This window comes from Myotis brandtii, unplaced genomic scaffold, assembly GCF_000412655.1.
Source record: "Myotis brandtii unplaced genomic scaffold, ASM41265v1 scaffold850, whole genome shotgun sequence".
Taxonomy (NCBI): domain Eukaryota; kingdom Metazoa; phylum Chordata; class Mammalia; order Chiroptera; family Vespertilionidae; genus Myotis; species Myotis brandtii.
In genome coordinates this window covers 1932628-1950735 of record NW_005371455.1, presented here as the reverse complement: position 1 = coordinate 1950735, position 18108 = coordinate 1932628, and the positions used below count along the sequence as shown (strand labels likewise).

General features: G+C 40.5%; 1 protein-coding gene across 2 annotated transcripts in view; it reads left to right on the top strand.

Moving 5' to 3' along the window:
• Window positions 1-18108, top strand: part of CTNNA2 (catenin (cadherin-associated protein), alpha 2) — a 1155525-nt gene that overhangs the window by 146174 nt on the left and 991243 nt on the right. The gene's annotated exons all lie outside the window — the stretch shown is intronic.

Genomic DNA, 18108 nt, shown 5'->3' with positions numbered 1-18108 from the left:
AAGGGGTGGGCAGGGAACAAACCTGCAACCCAGGCATGTGCCCTTGACAGAACTTGCGACCATGTGGGGCTTGAGCTGACACTAACCACTGAGCACATTGGCCAGGGCAAAGCCAACTTATTTTAGAACAAAACTTAGAATGTTGTGTTTACATTGAAACAAGTCCCCAAACAGAAAATTCTAAATAAAAATATACTTTAGAGTGATGATAAATATATTTCCCTAATTGGTCAACAAATGTGAGGATTAATAGTGTGTTCAGTGATATGCTTCTGTTTTGCTGTTTACCTATGCTGGTAAATCCATCAGACTGGTGGTGGCAGGTGCAATGTAAAAACCAATTCATGTGCCCTGAGACATGGCATACAGCTAAGTAAGGGTGTTATAGTGAGCATGACTAGTAGTTCCCAACAGAATCACTATTAGCATTTTAGGTGGGGTATCCTTTGTACTGTGGGACTTCAACTCTGTACAACATTAAACAATTATTGGGACATCCCAGTATTATCTGACTGATGCAGTCCCCAGTTAAGCTCTACTGGTATAGAGTAGGGGCTGGCCAACTTTTTCTGTAAAAGGCCAGATACTACATATTTTCATGTGTGAGCCAGAGCCATACACTTTTTGTCACAACTGCTCAACTCTGCTATTTGTAGCAGGAAGGCAATCATAGACAATACAAAAAAAAAGAATGGCTGTGTTCTAATAATACTTTATTGACAAAAGCAGAAGGTGGGCAGATTTAGTCTGTGGGCTGCAGTTTGTTGACCCCATTCATATGTATCACCAGTCCACCAATTTCAACGCAAGGGAAGCTATTTGAAAACAGTCAGTAGTCGTATGTCAGTTAGGAGGGTTTGGGTTGCTAATAATATAAAATCATATTTATAAGCTTACCTCATTTTATAGTACTTCGGAGGTGTTGTAGTTTTTACAAACTGAAAGCAAAACCCCCCACTACCAAATATATTATGAATTTATGATTTGACTTATTGTGATCTTGAGCCAAACCCTCAATATCCTGGAGGTATGCCTGTCCTGTTTGTAAAGCCAGGATGGTTTTAGTCTTGGCTAAATGAATGTATCATTGTCATAAAAAAACAAAGTGCCGTTCTTCCTTCTACTCTGTTATCCTCGGCTGTTGTCATTATCTCCCCTCATTGTCACAGCAGTGTCACATGTAGTAATAATCCTGCAAAGGGAAGAGTCCCATGTCTGTCTCTCTTCCAGAACTCCCCAGGTGGCATGCTGTCAGATCTCATTTGGGACCAAACGCAAACTTGAACTAAAAAATGCCAGAGAAAAAAATTCTAATTATTTAGAATTGCACACAATTGCCAGAGAATAGTTATGACTCTCTTTCTTGGGATGGAGAAGGGTCCAGCCCTGACCCAAACCTACAGATACCCAGTATTTGAATAAATTGAGATTGTGTTTAAGAGTAAGTGCAGTGCGCTTCAGGGAGTTAGTGAAGGAAGATGTCTGTGCAATATAGTATTTTTCCCATTAATTATATTTTACTTTAAATATAATTCAAGGCCATTCATTTTCCTCTGTTTCTCATCTAGTCAAAGGGACATTTCATGCATTCCTGTTTTTGGTCAGAGAGGAGGGAGGAGTGATAACCAAGGTTCTACCCATTAAAGAGCCATGCCTTCCTGAGAAGTCTTGAAAGATAGTATTTAAATTTGGTTAACCAAGATGACTTGATAGTCTTTCAGGAACCTCTTAAGCCCTCAGATAATTGTACAGAAGATATCATGTTTTGTATTATCAAACCTGTAAGTAATCTGTTGAAAAGCATTCATCCTGAACTGTGATAATTATTTATTTTAGTGCTAAAGGGAATACAAAAGTCCATCTGGTTCTCTCAGATGCTGCTGCCCTCCAATTTCAGATGAGGGCAGGTGAGTTGCCAAGGGGACCACTTGGGTGGCTGGGGAGTAAAGACATAAACATAAAGAGAAACTGGGTTTCTGGCTTCATGTGCTGCGTTCCCTGCGTTCCATCACAGCATTCCTGCAGTGGAGTGCCTGCTCAAAAAGGAGCTGGTGCTTGTCGGTACGGATGGCTCTAATTCAAGTTCTGAGCTTTTTCCTGGAGCTCTTTCTGAATTTGGAGCTCTTTAAGCTGTCAGTAGTGGGTTGAGCAAATACATTTAGATGCACCTATATTTACTTTAGTCACTTTTGAAGAATGACAGTGCAATATTTTGTGGGTAAATTTGTTCAAGAGACTCTGGTTCCCATCTCCCTCACAGCACATCAGCCCAGCAGTGCCAATTTTATAAAAGCCTGTTTTATGCCAATCATATACTTATGTGTTGATTCAAAAAGTATTACATTTTTAGTCCTGACCTGAAGGAGCTCAACATTCTAGTGAGCTCATGACATGAAAGAGACAAATGAATGAACAATTAAAATAGTGTGTGATGTGTATAGCACAGTATAGGAAGTACGATGTGCTGTGACAGCGAGGCTGGGTCTGAGCAGGTCAATAAATAATGCCTGAGTTGACTCTCAAAGGATAACTGAGAAAAGTCAAGTACTGACAATGGGGAATAAGCTTCCCTGTAGGTGGAGTGACAGGGCAAAGGTTTAAGGCGTCCAAGAATACGAAGTTTGGAGAACAGCTAGCAGGTCACTAAATCTGGAGTTCACAGAGACTTAAGATGCAAGGTGGATGAATGCTGAGCAATAAGTCTATGCTGGAGGACAGTAAATATCATTGCAACTTTATCTTTAGGCAAAGGGAGTCATTAGAGACTTTCAACAGAGAGTGACATACTGTGATTCATATTTCGGAAAACCCACTAAGGCTGAAGAATAAGAGGAGGGAATAGAAGGGGCTGAGACTGAAGGCAAAAGAGGCTGTTTCAATAATCGGAAGAAGAAATGACGAGACCCATCGTTAAGGCGGTGTTGACAGACAAAAAAAGAAGTGACATTTTTGAAATACTGGAGATAGAATTTAGTAGAGTTGATAAGCCTGTCTATGTAGGATGTAAGAGAAAGGAAAGAAAAAATGACACCTACATTTCTGACAGAACTTGATAGATAGTGGTTCTGTTCATTGATCTATGAATACAGGAGTTGGACCAATTTGGGGTGAAAGATGATGAATTCAGTTTCAAGGATGTTGCTTTGAAGTGTTTGGAAACCTAGTAAAGGGTTGCATAGAGGAAGCTGGAATTGAGGCAGGAGCTCTGAGCTAGAGAAATAGATGTGGGAGTTTTCAGCATAATTGTAAGCCTTTGGCATGAATGAGACCACCCAGAGACTGTGTGTAGAGCAGGGAGAGACAAAGGACAATGATGGAGTTTAGGGGACCAACATAAAGGGCATGGGAATAGAAGAGGAGGTTGACAAGAAGACGAAGAACAGGATGCCAAGAGGGTGATGGAAGACTAAGAGAGAGTGATATCCTTAAAGCCAAGGATATAGAACATGGTTAATATTGTCAAATACCACTGAGATGTCAAGATAAGAAGTGAAAAGGGGCCATTGGATATTTTGAGATGATATATTTTTAAATTTTTATTTAGGTATGGAATATGTGATCATTATATAAGTTGAATATATGTACCTATATACACAAACATATATAAATACATATGCATATATAATTATGTGCAACTTAAGAATTGACCTAAATCCCACCACCCAGCATAACTTCTGTTAAATTTTCGATATATATCTTCCCAGACTCTTTCTATATGCAAATCTATACTCTATTTAGAGATAGGTCTATATATAACAAAATGAGTTCCTACTATAAAAATATGAGACACTGCATGCATTTGCTTGTCATTCTTTCCCAGAGACCATGATGATCTTCTCCTCATCTTTCCAATTTTAGCACATAAGCTGGTGAAGCATACGGTGTCCATTGAATTAAGCAGCGAGGAGATCATTTGTAACTTCACTTTGCAAGGCTAATTTCAGTGGACTGGTGAGGGCAGTAGCCAGATTGCTGTGGGATGGGCAATGGGTGAGGAGGTAGAATGAGCAATATGGACTATCCGTTCAAGAAGCCAGGCTGGGAAGGGGAGGGGCAGTATAGGATATCAAGAGAGGAATAGGATTGGGAGGGCTTTTTGTTTTCATTTTTCAGTTGGACAAGACTTTCCACTGACTAGAGGGAGCCAGAAAAGGGGGAAACATTGAGGATCCAAAGAGGAGGCTATGATTGATAGAGTGAGTCATGAGAAGGCAGACAAGAATGGGGGGTAGGGAAGAAGAAATAAGCTCCATTTTCAATAAGACAAAAGGGAAAGAGGTGAAGGTGGGAAAAGATCTGATGAATTTGCGAATGGGTCGCTTGAGGTGATGCGGGTCACCTCAGAGAGAATATGGCGGATGAATACGTAGTTAGTTATTTGATAAAGGCATTTTTTTTAACTTGCTTGAAGCGAAGAATTGCCATATTGAACCAGATCCATTGTCTGTCCACTTGTATCTTGAGAGAGGTGCTAAAGATGCCAGCTAGAAAGATCTGTTCTTCTCTGACAACCTGAAAGGTCCGGAACGGTCCCAGATGCTTTAGTTACCTTAAACAATCCACTAGGATCTATTGTCCACGTATTTCTCTGATGCTACTTGAAGCTGTATGTTTTCTTAACTTGCCTGCCCCCTGAGACTATCTGCGAAATAAAGTACTTAACTGAGGGAAGTTGCATTGCACTTTGAGACAAATCCTGGTTGAATTCCATTAACCTTGGGAAAGTGACTTAACGGCCTTGCGCTTTCGTTGCCTTGTCTGTACGATACTAACAATGACACACTTTAGCCAGTGACCAGGAGTGTTCAGTGAGATCTGTGCTGTTGTGAATACAAATATCCTGAACTGAATGGAAAGCACGGCTACCTCCAGATGTACATACTTAACGGAGCCCCATTTGCATTTTCTAAATACCAGGATGCGTTTTATTTTTGTATTTATAAAAATATATCACCTGAGGTCTTTTCTGGCCCATGAGCCGACAATGAAATGTCACAGAGGAACAGAAGGAAACCTGGGTTATTGTTTTCCTTTTTCACATACGACTTTTTATATCAGCAGGCTTGATAAGGTGATTTACCAGGGGTTCTATAGGCTGAGTACCACTGGTGCTGAAATATCAGTCCTCATTATAGAAGACTTCTAAACACATGTAATTGCTATTATGTGTTATGGCCTTTCAGGTCTGGTAATTCACTTGCAAGGGGCAAGGACAGCACAATGCGGGCAAACCATCTCCCATGTGCTGGAGCTGCCAGCAGACGCACAGCAGTATCTGTTCCTGTTAGACCCGGTGAAGAAGCCATTTTCCGTGGGAAACTGAAAGAAGCATGGGTGTGTTAGGTTTATATCATTATTTCTCTGTGAGTTTCTGCAACTTCCTTCCTTATTAACTGACCAGAACATGTATGGATTTAACGTTGAATTTTAAAATAAAATACAGTACCCCACTAGAGCTTGCTTAAACAAAGTTCTGAAGTACTAAGTATTCTTACAATCACTAACAATATACAATAGCTCTTACCCAAATATTTGCTTTTATTTCTTTATGTTATACCTTTTAAAAATGTTTTATTGATTTATTTTTTTAGAGTGAGAGAGGGAGGGAGGGAGAGAAACATTGATTTTTTTGTTCCATCTATTTATACATTCATTGATTGATTCCTATGTGTGCCCTGACCGACTGGGGATCAAACCCACAACCTTGGTGTATCAGGAGGGCTCTCTAACCAACTGAGTAACTGGCAGGGCCTTTATATTGTATCTTAATATTCTGATTCCTTCGACTTCTTGACTCCCCATCCTTGGGTTGCTTGAATTTTTTTTCATAATCTTGCTCATTTTTGTTTTTCAGCATTTTTCTGGTAGCAGTTTAGAAGGCATTGATTATTTCACCATTTTGTTGCATAATATCACTCCTTCAGTACCTGCAAAATTTGGTGCTGCTGGTTATCTCTTTATCACCTGACCTAAGTGCCAAGTTGAAATGGAAGGTTTTGGCCCTACTATTGCCCACCCCCAGCTGAGCTCACTCTCAGAGCACTCCTCTCTTGGTGGATGGTTCCTGCTTTTCCAAACTGATGAGTGAGAGCAAGTTTTATCTCACCATTCAGCATTGATGTTTTCCATAGCACCTACCTGGGCCTCAAACGCATTGGGTGGCTAGTTCACGTGCACTGAATGAATGAATGGAAGGGTAAGTGGGTGAAGGAAGGAAGAATTGGAACATATAGGATTTGTCTTCTCTTCTAGAGTATTGAAGGTATTCTGAGGAAGGAAAACCACTTTTTGTTTTGATTAAAACCCTTACTCTCTAGGAAATGGATCCCACTATTGAAAAGACAAAAATGGATACTTGAAAAGAATTAGCTATTTGGGTCATGTTTCTATGTGTATGCTTAATCAGTTATGAAGGTTCTGATGCCTGTATTCTACAGATGATAGAAACAAACCAAAGACCTTCATTTGTGCCCTACTGAGTTTGTAATCTAGTGGGTTATGTAAAACTAATGGCAATTTCTTAAGAATGAGCCAGTGAAGAATAAAGTAAGATCTTTTGTAACTGACTGTACAATCCAGTAGGAATTTAAGGGTTATGGTGAAGATACAGTGTGAGAATGTCAGTATTTGGATATTGGAGGAAGAAAAGGAAGGTGTCCCCGGTGGGGACTTTGGGAAGCAGTATGAACCTTGAGTTATAATGTGGTCCAAACCTGATTGAAGCAGATGACTTACGTTAAAGAAATACGATCTAATAGACCATGGTCAGATGTTGAGTTAGGCCTTCTTACAAATAGGGACTGTTACAAAGAGAACCCAGGACTTATTGGAGAAGAGAGTTAAGTAATCATCTTGGTTCTCCTAGAAAAAGAATGTTTCAGATAAGTAGTTTGGAGTGAATTATACTAAAGAGCAAAAGATAATGAGAGCAATTTGGTGGTTATTTTGCTGTAATATGAATATGAAATGTTGAGATTCTGTTGAAGATTAGAGTTGCATAGTTATTGCCTGTGGAGTTCTAATTTATAGGAGGTTAGAAGGACACAGGCTAAATTAATTGCCAAAGGAGCTGTGTTCCAATTAAATAGTTTGAAATTACTTTTGGACTATAAAGATAAATCTTCAGAGTACGCTGTTTGAAACAGTAACAGTTTTTATTTTCAGTTTTTAAAATCTATTGCCCAATTCTGAATTGCATTGTTACTGAAGAATACTAGACAGGTAGAACAATGCTAGTTAACCATTGGTCAAGTATATTTTGTATGTATGTATATATGTATGTATTTATTTATTTATTTAATAAAAGGCACAGGGCATTCTTTATTTAATTTTTAAATATATTTTTATTGACTTCAGAGAGGAAGGCAGAAAGAGAGAGAGCAAGAATCATCAATGATGAGCTATTTAATTTTTAAATATATTTTTATTGACTTCAGAGAAGCAGGCAGAAGGAGAGAGAGCAAGAATCATCAATGATGAGAACACATCCTGCATGCCCCACACTGGGGATCGAGCCCACAACCTGGGCATATGTCCTGACTGGGAATCAAACCGTGACCTCCTGGTTCATAGGTCGAACCTCAACTGCTGAGCCACACCTGCCAGGCGGTCAAGTATATTTTGAAAAACTGTGTCCCTGGTGCGACTTTGGAAAGTTAACATTGCACATAGGATAAGCCCTGTCTGCCTGGTTACCACTGTGTTCATACCCCAGTGGAAAAGAAGCCATAATTTAGGAGTCGATTGAGTCTCTTTATGCTCCAAAATGAATGTATAGTAAATGATGAGGCTATGAATGTAGCGAAAAGCAAGCAAATGAATTTGACAGATACCAGCTTTCATTTTGAATTTAAAATTGCTGCGTTTCTATTAACATTCTCCTGGAGTAGTGAGTTTCTATTAAGTTAGCACATAGTTTTAAATTTTATGAGTATGCTATTGTAAGTATAAAAACCCATTTCAGTAAGATATGGACATGGTTATTTCTTTTTTAATCAGCAAGCTCTAGGCTATGTATTATTAGTCTAAACTTGTCATCCTGAAAGTCTTGAGTCTGGGATCCTTCTTCGTATACTCCTGTTTTTCGTGCAGTTTCCTTTATTTGGATAGAAGACATAAGATGCTTTGAAGAGGATATGATAGTTTGATACTTACTTAATATGTGCTTTTCAAAAAATTAAGGTATGCTTTAGTAGGGATTTATGCTTAGAGGTGAAGTGCTATTACAGCCTTTTGAAATTATTAGAATGATATTTTGTTCTGCAGTGGGGGTTTTTTTGGATGTTTTAGAAAAGGTTTATCATAAATAGAGGTCTTGTAGATATTTTAACACTTGATGGTAGTGTTAAGCTTTTCTTTCATCATAGCAGAGATGATTGCCCTACCCCCTTCCTCTGCAGATAATGAGGAACAGTTGGAAATTACACAGCCCTTCAATTTTGAATAAAAATGGTGATGGATCCTCTAATTGCAGCAGGAACTTGCATTCAGGTCACCTCTCAGTTCAAGAGCCAGGGCTTTGAATGGTTATTATGTAGAGGACCTTGATGAGCAATGTGCTGCCTTTTTATAGTCAGAGTAAGAGAAAATGAGCTTAGATTCACAGAGTTATGGAGGAAAGTAAGAAGCAGGACTTGTCCATAGTTAGGCCATTAGGTTAGGCCATTTCCATACTCAGGGTACCACCAGGAAGAGTGTCCAATATCCCTCTCTCCCCCTCCATTTACACCTCTTCTGTTGCAGGGAAGTATATTCTGGTGGGAACCAGGGTGTCCTTTCCTCTCTAGGGATATCTGAAGGATAATCAAATGCCTCCTTCGCTGCCTTTGTTTCTCAATTTTCTCTCCTGCCTGTAATGCCTACAGTCATGCATACTCAACTGTAGGAAAAAACCCCTCTTACGATTGGGTACCTGATTATTAGAGGTACCTTTTTGTATTAACAACAGAAAATTGGAAGTGCTATTGTACTTCAGATAAAATATTGGGAAGATTTATTTTTGTAGCTCTCCAATAACTTCCAGTTATATAGGAACACAGTTTCTTTGGGAACATTTATTCTCTATTAAGCAAGTATTTCTTGACCCCTGCTTTTCCATTCTTCACAGTGATCACTACCATGGTGGTGAGTCTAACAAGAAAAGGGTCTGTGGCTGGTGTGGCTCGGTTGATTGGAGCATCATTCCATACACACAAAGGTTGCAGGTTCGATACCCGGTCAGGTCACATACCTGGGGGTTGTGGGTTTGATCCCCTGTATGGGCATGTAGAGGAGGCAGCCGATTGATGTTTCTCTGTTACATTGATGTTTCTCTCTTTCTCTCTCTCCCCCCCTTCCTCTCTCTAAAGTCAATACAAAGCATATACTCAGGTGAGGGAAAAAAAAGAATACAAAAGTTATTCTCTCTCCCCCCCCCCTTCCTCTCTCTAAAGTCAATACAAAGCGTATCCTCAGGTGAGGAAAAAAAGAATACAAAAGTTACCTCTTGGAGAGCTCTTGGAACTTCTGGGGAGATTGGGGCTACCGCACGTGTGATTGAAAAACCTTGTGTGATTTTGCTGTGGCATTGTACTTCCCCGTTGAGAAACACTTCAAGGCATTGGATCCGCAAAAAGGATAAGTAACTTTCAGAAAGTGAAACAACAACAATTACAGTGATAATTGTAATAACAAGAGAGGTGTTTTCACACAGATGCTCAGTATCATCCTGATCACTGGTCCCCTGCTGGCATGCGTGGCCCTGGTCTGTGTTTACAACAGTGATTCTTGAAGTGTGATTCCTGGACCAGTAGTATCAGCCTTAGATGGGAACTTGTTAAAAATGAAGGGACAAAAACAAAAACAAAAAAACAAATGCAGATTCTCAGATTCACCCCAGACCTAATGAATCAGAAACTCTATGGATGGGTTCCAATAGTTTTCCTGTGAACACGTCCTCAAGACTGTCCTGATGCACATGCAAATGGGAGAGCCACCTGCATTAGTTTTCTATTTCTGCTGAAAAAATTAACCACAAACTTAGCAGCAGAAAACAGCATAATGTATCAGCTGGTAGTCTCTGAAGGTCAGAAACCCAGGCAGCCTTGTAGGGCTCCTCCCAGCTGTGGGCAAACTACGGCCCGCGGGCCGGATCCGGCCCTTTTGAAATGAAAAAAACTAAAAAAAAAAAAGACCATACCCTTTTATGTGAGAGCCACCTGCATTAGTTTTCTATTTCTGCTGAAAAAATTAACCACAAACTTAGCAGCAGAAAACAACATAATGTATCAGCTGGTAGTCTCTGCAGGTCAGAAACCCAGGCAAACTTGTAGGGCTCCTCTGCTTAGCCTCTCACAAGGCTGAGACCCAGGTGTGGAGGGGGCTGTGTTGTTTACTGGAGGAGGCGCAGGGGAAGAATCCACTTCCAAGTTCATTCAGGTTTTTGGCCGAATTCAATGCCTGGCGGCTGTAAGACTCAGGGAGACCCAGGTGTGGAGGGGGCTGTGTTGTTTACTGGACCAGGTGCTTCCAAGAATCCACTTCCAAGTTCATTCAGGTTTTTGGCCAAATTCAATGCCTGGCGGCTGTAAGACTCAGATCCTGTTTCTTTCCTTGACTGTCAGCCAGGGTCTGCTTTAGTTCCCAGAATCTGCCCACATTCCTCTCTATGTGGCTCCTTGTAGCAACAGCGGGTCAAGTCCTTCTCACGCTCCAGTCACTCTGTCTTCCTCTTCTGTTTCACCCAATGTCCTTGTCTGATGCATCTCCCTGATCGCTTCACTTCTATCCATACATAGGAGGAAGGTATTTTTAAGGAATCAATTTTACCCTGGGCCCACCTGGGTAATGGGTAACCCAGGATCCTCTTCCTATTTTATTTTTTTAATCCTCACCTGAGGATATTTTTTCCATTTATTTTTAGAGAGAGTGGAAGGGGGAGGGGGAGGTGAAGAGAAAGAGACAGAGGTGGAGGAGAGAGAGAGAGAGAGGAGAGAGAGAGAAACCTGGATTGAACCTGCAATGCAGGCATGTGCCCTTGACCGGAAATTGAACCAGCAACCCTTCAGTGTGCGGGCCAATGTTCCAACCACGCTGGCCAGGGCATCCTCTCCCTATTTTAAGATCCAGTGGTTAGGAACCTAAATTATATCTGCAAAGTCCTCTTTACCATGTACTGAAACATATTCACAAGTGTAACACAAAGGGGCCAAAATTCTGCTTTCTTGGCATAGTTCACCATAGAGTATTTCTGGTGGCTTTGCCAGGGTGCTATGTTGCTTACTTGATGGTCCAGCATCACTGCCAGCTTCCCATTCTCACCACATGGCACCAAAGGTGGCTGGAGGAATCTGAACTCAAGACCTCCCTGTATCACCAGGAAGTGAAGCCCCATTTCCCACGAGGTCTGCATGTGTATCAGGGCACCTGCCATCTGTGTCTCTCTAATTGTATCTAACATTCCTTTGTGTCGCTCCTCTTTCCCTCTCGCTCTCATTCTCCAGAGGGGCTGGCTACTCTTTTTACTCCTGTCCCTATCTCTATCTTCCTGCCATGGTCCAGAGCCCCATGGCAATGCTGGCATGGACTTAAGCCCAGGGATTATTCTTTAGAAACATAAAGCCTAGTGGTTATATCATTCTCCATAGCCAGGCAGTTTATTTTCAAATTTTGTGATCTTGGGTAACTTTCTTAATTATTTTATGCCTCAATTTCTCTATCTGTAAGTGGGAATCACAATAATGCCAGGTCATTAGCCAGTATTATTATTACTCATGGAAGAAGCAGTATGATTCAGTGTTTCCAGGCCTCATTCTTGAAATGCTGAAGAATTTTATTTTTAAATTTATTTTATTTAAAAAAATATTTTATTAAATGCTGAAGAATTTTATTTTTAAATTTATTTTATTTAAAAAATATATATTTTATTGATTTTTTACAGAAAGGAGGGAGAGGGATAGACAGTTAGGAACATCGATGAGAGAGAAACATCGATCAGCTGCCTCCTGCACACTCCCTACTGAGGATGTGCCTGAAACCAAGGTACATGCCCTTGACTGAAATTGAACCTGGGACCCTTCAGTCCGCAGGCCGTCACTCTGTCCACTGAGCCAAGCCAGTTAGGACAAATGCTGAAGAATTTTAGAAAATTCTCTTTCTCATGTCTCTTATTTTCTCATCAAAGCTCTTTTTTCAAACATCTTGTCTTTTGGGATCTCCATTGGACCCCACCCCAATGAGTCCTCGAACTGGCTAAGTCTTTATAAGTCAGTCATCATTGCAAAGAAAAAAATAATCACATTTTTTATGTGTAATTATTTCATTGATTCTCAGAACAAATTCATGAATTATAAAAGGTTATTATCATCCTTGTTTTAGAAAGGGTGAAATTGAGGCTTAGTTTAAGTAACTGGCTCAACATATTAAATGTGGAGATAGGTGAATGGACACACTAGTAGTCATTAACTTCTGAATTTGCCTGTCAACAGAAGCTAGCCTGTCATCTGATAGAGCCTCACAGAGTTTGTTGGTAATAGTGCTCAGTGTTGGTGAAGGGAAAGAATCTGAAGCTAAAGCTCTTGAGGTAAGCAGGTTGAGATGGTCCCTGGCAACTTGAGAGCATCCTGGACCATTGCTTGGCCAAAGGACCATTGTGGAAGAGATGGTGAGAACTCAGAAGGGTGAGGCAGGTGGTTCAAAAGACCTGTTCCAGGAATATCTGGACAGGGGAATTTCTGCAGTGAGTTATGGACTACATCAGCGTACTTGTCATATGAAGGCATTCCTTGGCATGGCCAACCTCGAGAGGTTTTCTGTTCAGGACACTGTCCAAGGGAACAAGGCACTTGACCCTTTGCTGCTTGTAAGGGAACTTGCTTTACTCTTTTTGTCAGGTTTTGCTTTTTTGTTGTTGTTTCTGTTGTTAATGGCAACTGGCTTCTAGCATTGTAAGCCACGCCTCTTCCTTACCCTCACGGAGTCTGAAATTATCTAAGGTATTACCATGTAGGCTGTATTACCCCCTTTCATGGATATGCAATTTGATATTTTTCAAGAAGAAAACCTCAGAGATGAAATAGCTGCGAGCTTGTTCTTGGGCTTGTAAAATTGATGTACGGGTTTGTTTTCTTCCAACCTCTGTTTTTCACTCTCACTGTGTCCAGTCAGTATTCTAAGTCTCCCTACATAAAGCAAATAAAATATGTACTTTAAAAAAAATCACATCATTGAGAAAAAATGACTCCATTACTTGTACAGATGTGTAGTGTCAATTTGAGGCTCATTGTGGGGGCAAAAATATAAATTTTCCTCCCACTTTCTAAGTTCTTCTAATAATAAGTTCTGGGCTAATAATCAAATTAACAGAGACAGATTAACAGGAGAAATGTCCGAAGTTTACTATGTGAATCACAGTCGGGGGTGCCATCCATAATGAGACTCCATGAAGCATTAGGCAGTTGAAGTTTATAGGCCATTTTTAACAAAGGAGAATGAGGGCGGTGATGGGGAATAGTAGGCAAATTACAGATAGGTAAAAAGAGCAACATACTTGCAGGCAAATTCCTGCGAGGCAACCCAGAAACCATGGGACATGGGGGATGTAGTTGGCAGGTTTCTTTTGGGAGCCTTTCTGTCTAATGCTAAGGTGAATATGCTGAGTCCCTTCATGGAGCAGGCTGTTCAATCTTAATCTCTTAGACAGAAAGGGGGAGGGTCAAAGGTTCTTTGGGAGTCTTTTGTTTCATAATAACCAGCTTAAAATCAATTTCCTGCCTGGCCATTGGGAGCCTTTCTGTCTAATGCTAAGGTGAATATGCTGAGTCCCTTCATGGAGCAGGCTGTTTAATCTTAAATTAATCTCTTAGGCAGAAAGGGGGAGAGTCAGAGGGTCTTTGGGAGTCTTTTGTTTCATAATAACCAACTTAAAATCAATTTCCTGCCTGGCCAACGTGGCTCAGTGTTTGAGTGTTGACCTATGAACCAGGAGGTCAAGGTTCAATTCTTTGTCAGGGCACATGCCCAGGTTGCAGCTTCGATTTCCAGTGTGGGGCATGCAGGAGGCAGCCCATCAATGATTTTCTCTCATCGCTGGTGTTTCTATCTCTCTCTCCCTCTCCCTTCCTCTCTGAAATCAATAAAAACATATTTTAAAAATAATAAAATCAATAACCCAAAAGGCACATTTTGGCAAGGCAAAACTTTGGTCCCTTTCAGTGTCATTCCCTCCGTAGAAAAATGAAATGATTTGTTCTCTCACTTTCTCATGGGAGTCAATCTGGTTGTTTCACATAGAGGAGTATAAACTATGGACATCTATTTTTAATGGATGTTTCCTTATTACTCCTAGAGATAAAGCATTGCAAAAAGACACTTAAGTTATGGAAAATAATAATAATTATAATACCTAATATTTCCAGAAATGTTTTCTTGCCATGAAGTTATTTAGACTTAGAATCTATAATAATAAAAGCATAATATGCTAATTAGACTGGAAGTTGTTCCGGACGAAGCCAGGGCTGCGAGGGAAGCCTGGGTCCCTGGTGCCAGTGAGAAGCCAGTGCCGGCAGCCAGGGGAAAGAAGGCCTACTTTTGCATGAATTTCATGCATCGGGCCTCTAGTACTTCCCATAATTTTCCATTTGAGAAAACTGAGGCTCAGAAAAGGTAGGTAATTTGGGCAACATCACAGAGGTGATAAATTGTAGGGCTTCAGTTCAAACAAAAGTCTAGCTGACATCATTGTGTATCTGTTGCTGAATAATAGGTAATGACAAAAATCCCAGTGCCATACAATAATAAACATTTATTTCTTGATCCCACGTCTGTGGTTTGATTGGGAGCTGGCTGACCAGTCTTAGCTCAGCGGGGCTTGGCTCCAGCTTCAGATTGGATAGGAGTAGCTTTCCATGTCTTTCTTCCTTTTTGGACCAGGGAGCTATCTGTGACTGTCATGGTAGAAGAGGGCACCTCTAACCAAGAAAGCCTGTTTAGACACCCGCTTACATCATATTTCCTAAAATTCCATTGGCCAAAGCTCAATATAATGGAATGAGGAAGGATTCTCTTCTTTTGGAGATGAGAGATAGGGGAGGGAGTGACTGTTTACTGAAGAACCATCGGATGCACTTTAAAAGCTGATGTGTTTTCCTTGCCCTTCATAATTTATAAGTACTGAAAGCATAAGTGGGATGACATTCCTGGCTGGGAGTCAGTGATCTTGTGTATGCTTGTCATGGGGGCCATATACCAACCTGTCATTTCTGCTTACTGACTGCAATTGCCCCATTTCTTTGCTCTAGAGCAGCGGTTCTCAACCTGTGGGTCGCGACCCCTTTGGGGGTCGAATGACCCTTTCACAGGGGTCGCCTAAGACCATCGGAAAACACATATATAATTACATATTGTTTTTGTGATTAATCACTATGCTTTAATTATGTTCAATTTGTAACAATGAAAATACATCCTGCATATCAGATATTTACATTACGATTCATAACAGTAGCAAAATTACAGTTATGAAGTAGCAACGAAAATAATTTTATGGATGGGGGTCACCACAACATGAGGGACTGTATTAAAGGGTCGCGGCATTAGGAAGGTTGAGAACCACTGCTCTAGAGGATATTTGATTTTTTTTTTCTCTTCTCTGCTGTCCTTTGTCCTTGTTCTTGCTCTAGAAGCAAAGATCATCATTGGGTTAATCTGGCAGACTATGTTTATGATCCCTAACTGGGAATGGAATCAATTTTATTCTGCTTTTATACAATTTTAATTGGCTGAAGGCTTTGATGGAGAAATATTTCTAATACAAGGTCTAACACGTGCAGTAGAAATCGTGTGCCCAAAGTAGCAGGGCACAAGTACTTCTTCTAGAAAGAGCAGATTGCAAGGATTATACCAACTCAAATGTTGCAGCCTAAGGAGCTTCCTACCTTCCTCCACCTCATGCTCAGTAGCTGACAGGAGGCTAAGATGCTCCTGAGAGGCAATCAGTGGGGATCTTAGATATCAACCTTTTGGGTTTAGAGGTAGAGATTGTGCAGTCCCCCCTCCACCCTGTACTTTTTATGTTTGCTAATTTGAGTATTAAACCAATACCCCATTTAAAAATAAATGGGGTAGAGAAAGAATTTTAGTTTTAGTCCAAACCATATCAAAACTGCATGACTAGAAAAAGGCATTTAAAAAGTTTCTATGACTAGGTTTTCTCCTTCAACAAGTGGATACCATATAACTTTTCCTTGCCGTTTGCTATTGAAGTTTATCTATGTCACAAGAAGGGACTGAAAAGATTGATCCCCAAAGGAATAAATTAAGTCAAGTGATTTGCCTGGTAAGCGTTGTCCTTTCATTTTTTAGGTTTATAAGACCTCTGTGACCTTCAGAACTCAAGGCTCTGTCTAACTCTGCTTCTTGGTTTACAGTTGGCTGATGGTTTTTCTGCAATGTCTCCCATTTCTCCTTGATATATGCTAGATTAGTGTCTGATGTGGTTGCCGCAGCTTTTTTGTTACTCTCCTCTGCATTTTCTTGTGTGTCATTGATTCAGAGTTATGCCTTGGAGCATCCATAAAAGATTTTGCGTGTCTTCCCTGGTCTACCAGATTATACACATACGCATACCCATGTTATAATTGCACTTCTCTACAGTCTTTCCTATCATGTTCAAATATTTTCATGACTAGTGACTTTCTTGAGCATCATTATTATGCCATGCATTATTCTAGCAGAGATTGAAAAAAGTTTTCAGGGACCCTCTCCAGAAACTTGGCAGTAACTGTGTCCTAAATAATGGGACCAAGACCACTTACATCTGGCTTCGTCCAAGATGACATAGTCTTTGTCTGCAGAAAGCCTCTGGCACCTTCATGCTGCCACGGCACAGGGAGGTGTGCTGGCCGGCAGCAGAATGACGTGCCTATCAGAGCTGCTAGATAGCAGTTGGTAGTGTGAATGGGAAATATGTAAAATATTTCAGGTTTTTGGAGGACAGGCAGCATAGCAGTGCCAACTATTGTAGTTGTGAAGGAACCCACATCTAAATCGGTCTATAGGTTGGATCGCTACCCTCCGTTTATTTAAAACATGGCATTTGGAGAGAAGTAAAATACCAGCACACTGTGTTTTTGCCTTTTCTTTTTCCCCCTGAAGCAATTTGTTGGGTCTGTTTGCAAAAGGATTTTCTGTAGCAGGGCGGAAAGAGGCATGTGCCTGTGGTGATAGGCCTTCTTTGTAGTGTTAATTTGAATAGAAATAATCATCCGTATTGATTTATAAGGATGGAATTGAGTGGAGACATTGATTCCAAAGAAGAGAACAGCTGTGAACAGTTTGATTTATGGTGGTATTAAAGCAAATGCTTCAGTTTCAGTTTGTTCAGTTTAAAGTTGCATGTCCAGTGGTTAGCTGCTGAAATATATTTAGCATAGAGCTGTCAATTTCTTGATGAGAGGCACACCTGATAGAATGCATAATTGATTCTGTTGGGGCCAGGACCATATTTTGTGCTTGATATGTGCAAGGCTGCTATCTGCGTATCAGTGGTACTTAGGAGAAGAGTGCTTTAGAATGAAATGAAATAACCTGATTGGACACTAATTTTATGAGACAAGAATGTAAATGCAGTGGGTAATCAGAGAGCAGTTAAATAGCGTGAACCTATTTCAGAGCCATTGCCACTCGTTTGCAAGATATCTTTCCCATGAAGGGAATGAAACTCAGCTGTCACAGGGAATATAATCCTCCCAGTGGTCAGTTATGATGTGAAGAAAACAAAGCAGCCTTTTGTTATGACATGGGGTCCCTCATCTGGTGACCATGATGCATTTACAGTGCTTCCTGAAAGCCTTGGTCTCCTCAGAGTGACTTTAGTATCCTTTTCTCAGTTCTCCCATAGCCCTTTCTGTATTCCCTGATTACAATGTGAGTCACACTGAGTCATAGTTGTTGCCCACATTGGTTATCTCTCTACCTTGAGATCATAAGCTACTCCCAGACAAGGTCCAATTCTTTTCCAGCATGCATGGATATGTGTACTAAGTATTGATGAGTAAATTATGTCAGTGTCAGTGTGTCTAATCCTATATAATAAAGAGGTAATATGCAAATTGACCCTCACTCTGTCACACCATC